Genomic DNA, 5926 nt, shown 5'->3' with positions numbered 1-5926 from the left:
GAAAGAAAGAAAGAAAGAAAGAAAGAAAATCTGGTGAGGTTTCTATTGGAGAAAAATAATACTTGAGCATTAAAAAAACTTTAATATATTGAAGCATATTAAGTATGTTTTTGAAAGTGTTGAGATAGTACTCAGGAAAAATAATACAAACAATTCAGATATTCAAAAATATTCAGCCAGGGCCAGCCAAATAGCTCAGCGGATTAAAGTACCTGCAAACAGGCACAAAAGCCGGAGGTTTGGTCCCCCCAGACCGACCTACCATGCCGGTCCCACCCCCAGGGGCACACTGAGACAGCAATTGAGACTGGGCATGGTGGCGTGAGCCTGTAACCTCAGCTCTTGGGAAGCTGTAAACAGGTGGATCACTATGCGTCTGATCTAGTAGTGAGACCCTGAACACCCTGTAGACCCTTCCCTAAAATACAAAAATGAAAAGAATTCAACCATATTAATAATAAGAACATAAATTAAAACTAAATTGCTGGGGCTGGTGAGATGGCTCAGTGGTCTAAAGCACCTACTTAGAACAAGCTAAGCTAAGCTAAGCAAAGCACAGGGACCACGGTTCAATCCCCCAGCACCACATACCAGCCAGCCCCGCCCCCTGGTGGGCTGAGCTGGCCACACACACACGCACACACACACACACAATAAATAAATAAAAATTTTAAAACTAAATTGCTATACGATTTCTCACTTAACAGACTGGTACAATTTAAAGGTTTGACCATACAGTCTTTTTTTAAGCCTATGAATGAGCTTATACTTTGATGGTAGGAGTGTAAAACAACATCACCGAATCAAAGGAGAAATGATCAATATACAGTACAATTTCCCCTTTCACTCAGTAATCTCATTCTTGGAATCCATGTCAAAGGAACACTGGCAAAGATACATTATGCTATATGTGCTCAGGTATTTATTACAACTCTATTTGTAACAGCAGAAAGGTAAAACTTAAACTAAATGTTCCTCAGTAGGACTGGTTGAATCAACAACAATATATCCACTAGATGAAGTATTATGAAGCTGTAAAACAATGAAGAGTATATACTCTGTATACTGCTTTGATGTGATCCCCTGACAGCCTGTTAGGTGAAAAAAGCCAGGTAGTGGAAAGTATGAGAAGTATGCTGCCATTTGTTTATTAAAGGAAATGAGGTAGATAGATAGATATTATTGCCATACAATTTTGCTTAATCTTGTTCATCTAATTCTCATATAATGGATCCCAGTATCTTAAGCTGGAGGACTGGAAGCAGCCTAACACCTTAGCTTTGTGAAGACCCATAGGTACCCAGGAACCCAGGCTTCCCATGACAGCCACTGCCATAATTTTTACAAAGAAAGTCAGTTCAGCTCAAGAGGCAGTAAAGAGCTCAAGAGACCCACGGATTTCAGGTCAAACCTGCTCCTGCAAAAGTTGAAACTAAGCCAAGAACAAAAGTCAACAGGAAAAAACTAAACCTTTGGGAAAAGAAGTACAACATAAGGAAAAGGAGGAATAACATGGGAACTCACTGGAGTGGCTTAACAAGACAGTAAAGACTGCAGGAAGGGAAAATAAAAGGAACCAGCCTCCTCTGATTTAGCCCAAAAGAAAAAAGCCAAATGTAACTGACATATTTACATTAAGTCTTTTTTTTCTCCTTTTGATACAATGTCTTGCTCCACAGTTCCCTAGCAGCTAGGGCAGGTGTGAGCCACCACACCCGGCCAGCATGGCATGCAGTACTGGGGACCAAGCTCGGGAACTTGTGCTTGCCAAGCAGGTGTTTATGCTACTGAGCTATTTCCCCAGCCCCTACACTAAGTGTTATTGGCAGTTCAAGAACTTTCATCTACACGGTGGAAGAATGGCTTGTCAACTATTCCAATAGCTCTAGAAACATATTGTTCAAAAGGAAACAATTGCACCTCATTTCATTTTTCAAAATATACTTAGAAAACAGTAAATGCTTTGTTTAGGAGGTGAAATCATGTACTGTGTCACCATGATGACATCATGTATTGTGTCAAGGGGCACTCCATATAATTTGGGGGAGAAATCATTTCACAATTAAATTGTGATTAGGGCTTGTCCAAGGCCTAGTGTCTTGTCGTGGGACTGGTTATGGTATGCAGAAACATAACTCCATGTACCTCCTGTCACGGTTGTGGCTGCACCTGTCCATGATACTGTGATGTTCCAGAGCAAGAGTACATCAGCTGAAGACATCCTGATTGCTTAAGAAGACTTTAATGATAAAAAACTGGTTTTGCCTGGGGGAAAGAGCAATCTTATTAACCTGCTCTCTCCACATCATCCTCATTTTCATAAGATCCTCATTAGTCTAAGAACACCATGAACTCCTGAGTCATCCAAAGTCATGCTCATCAACATAAAATCCTTCTCAGCATAAGGCCACTGCTGGCCTCAGAGTCATCTACTAATCCCCTCACCATTTTCCTCAATGTAAATGTGACTAATAAATACCAAGGTTCTTCAAAGACCCAATCCAAAAGTGGGCATCTGAGATGAATTTGCACTTCTCAGACAATGAAAGACAAATGGCAAAGAAATATATAAAAACAAGTTGAACATCATTGGTCATTCAAAAAATGCAAATTAAAACAGCACTGAGCTTCCATCTCCAAAAAGAAATCAAGCAATAACAAATGCCAGAGGTGCTGTGGAGAAAAAGGAACTATTATCTACTGTTGGTGGAAATGTAGGCTGGTACAACCACTGTGGAGATAAGTGTGAAGATTTCTCAATAAACTAGGATTAGTGGGGCTGGGGAGATAGCTCAGGGCCTGAGTTCAATCCCCAGTTCTGCCAAAAATAAATAAATAAATAAATAAATAAATAAATAAATAAATAAATAAAAATAAACTAGGATTAGAGGCCCCATTCAACTCAGCTATCCCCCTTCTGGGTATCTTCCTGAAAGAAAACATAACACCAAAATGATATATGTGTCCCCATGTTTATAGCAGTGTAATTTGTAATAGCTAAATCTAGGAAACAACCCAAATACTCAACAACTGAGGAATATAGTGATTTATATAATGGAATACTACTCGCTATAAAAAAGGATGAACTTGAGACATTTATAGGTAAATGGAAGCAACCTGAGACCATACTCATAAGCAAAATAAATCAGACTCACATGTGTAAACATCTTATTGTCTTCCTAGAATGAGAAGCTGAAAGAGAAAATAAGATTTAAAATGTACAATAGATATTGTGAAATGGGGAGAAGTTGTTCAAAAAGAAAGAGGAACTAGATTGGGAGGAAAAGGAAAGGAAGGCAAGGAAAGGGAAAAAAGGCAAGATAGTTGGACTACTGGTTTCTCTTAGTTCATTGAAAAGAAAGTTTTGTACTACCACTTAGAGAAATTTTATGCCCCTATTTTATATTCTGAATAACTGCTTTGAAGATAACAATACACAATGTATTACTATTGCTCTTCTCTTATTATTTTGGTATGAAATCTTGTTTTATGTTTTCCATTAAATAAAAAATACATACATACATACCTGGGGCTGGTGAGATAGCTCAGTGGTCTAAAGCATCTACTTAGAACAAGCTTAGCAAAGCACAGCGACCGCGGTTCAATCCCCCAGCACCACATGCCAGCCAGCCCCGCCCCAGGTGGGCTGAGCTGGCCACAAAAATAAATAAATAAATATACATACATACGTACCAAGGATCTGGCTGCTTCATGGCCTTTTATTCACGGACAGTGAATAACTGTCCGTCCCAGATTGCTGGTATATTGCTATTTGTGTCTTACCCTTTCTTTTTCTCATGCACCATAACATGTTCCCAGAAACTGAGGACTCCCTTCAGGGGTTCCAGATGGTATTGATCATTTATTTTTCCGTAAAGACAGAAATTTGTAGGATATGGAATTAAAGAATGTTTTGGTTACATTGTATGTCAACTTAATACCCATAGACTGGGGATAAAGGTGGTTTTACAACCTGTTATATGCTCCGGTTATGCCAAAAAAAAAAAAACCTGTTATACGAAGCATAACTATATAGTAATTTAGAGATGTGGCCATGCAGTTAACATGTAATAAGTATTTCAAATCACTTATGCATATTATTGTACTAATTGCCAAGATTATTGGAGTTGTGTCAGAAGCACTTGGGAGCCAACATGAAAAGGATTACAACAACCAAGTTAAGCATAATTTAAGAATAATAACTGTCGAAACATCCTGGGAGTAGTGAGCAGGAAGAAGGAAGTGTGTGCTCCGATGGGCACCAAGTGTGATCCAAGGGCCCTGGCTGGGGAGGTGAGGGAAGTAAGGACAGAGAAGCCTAGAGCCAAGGGGTCTCATCCAGTCAGGGAGACGTTTTCAAGGGAAGGCTAGGGAGAAAGAGGAGTGTGGGAAGGCATTGGGAAGAGAGGGGGAGGGAGAGGAAGTGGAGAAGAGAGAGGTGTGTCTGTAAGTGCTCAGAGGGAGAGGTATAGAAATGGAAAGAGAAAAAAAGGATGAGTGGTAGGGTTGAAATGCATCGATAGATCGCTTCTGCCAGGCCTTCTGTTTAATCTCCAGCAGTATAAAAGTGGAAAGAATAGAGAAATCATCAAGAATAATAACTCCAAATGAATTGATGAATTCAAATACATTAAATATATCAAAATTCCACCTTCATAGAATGAAGTTAAAGGAATTTGCAATGCCCCCCCATGTTAACAAAATAGTTTTTGAGAGGAATTTTCCTTTTATACAAGTTTTTCAACTAATCAACAAAGGAAAAACAGAACTGCAACCTCAACATCTTTAAAAAGTTAGTAAGATAATAAACCTAGGCAATGAGCGTCAATTACCCCAATTGCATAAAAAAGATTAAGCTACATACAGCATATCTCCATGAAAATGTACATCACATTTATGAAAAGTTTCTGCCAAAAAATTAATTCTGAATCAGAATAAGCCTGTAGATCTACAGGTTTACAGGAAATAGAACGAAAGGTTATACTAAGAGCACAGGAAATCCAGGATGTGAGGGATTTTAAAGAATGAAAACCTGTTTTCTTCAATAACAACAAAATTTAAATCATAATTTAACATTAAATACAGGAGCAGGAAAACAAATAATTAAGAGAGACATAAGAGAAGCATCAATTACATACAGAGTGTATGGATCTTATTTGTGTACTGTTTTAAACTAGATAAAACTTAAAAAGTAGGAATATTAGAATATTAAATTGAGATGTAATAGTAATATAGAATAGTATTAATTGCCTTCATCAATAATAATAATATTGAAGTTATGGATGTTTTAAATGTCCATACCATTTAGAGGAATTTAGTCAAAGTAGCTATGAATTGATAATTCATAAATCTAATCCATAAGAACATGGCAAGCCATTGCTAGTCTAATTTTAAGTATATTTGAAAAGGCACATAATAAAAAGTAAGAAGTATGTATGTATAATGTTTTAAAATTTATGTCCCTACTAAGCGTTGAATTTATCAGGAACATAAGTGAACTATTGTTCTAGTTTGGTGGAAATGGTTGGGTAAAAACAAAAGTGAGGTCACAAAAGTTAGCATAATTAAATGCATATAATTAAATATCTACCTATTGGGAAATCTATCACTGTCTATTCCCAATCTTTAATTAAGACTGCTATACCTTGCCATCAGAGGACCATATTTACTATTAGATACAGTCTTTTATATCTAATAGTAAATATTCACTCTACCTGAGATTCCCTTATCTGTCCAGCTAAAAGACAGACCTCTCCTCTTTGGGGCAGGCACACAAGGTCCACTTTCTCTTCTTCTTTCACATAGCTACCTCCACAGAATAGATAAGAGTAGCATAGGGATCTGAAAATAGAATTGGAGAAGCAAGTTCTCACCAATACTAATGGGACTTAATAATAATAGATTATACATATATATGTATATATAT

The 5926-nt window shown here is 37.4% G+C and overlaps 1 pseudogene; it reads right to left on the bottom strand.

Annotated features, from left to right (window-relative positions):
• The window catches only part of LOC101584887, an 83696-nt pseudogene extending 83431 nt beyond the window's left edge, over positions 1-265 (bottom strand).
• Positions 266-5926: the final 5661 nt, after the last annotated feature.

The sequence above is a fragment of the Octodon degus genome, unplaced genomic scaffold (assembly GCF_000260255.1).
Source record: "Octodon degus isolate 3935 unplaced genomic scaffold, OctDeg1.0 scaffold00171, whole genome shotgun sequence".
NCBI lineage: Eukaryota > Metazoa > Chordata > Mammalia > Rodentia > Octodontidae > Octodon > Octodon degus.
Note: the sequence above shows the minus strand (reverse complement) of the source record. Positions and strands in the feature narration are given on the sequence as shown.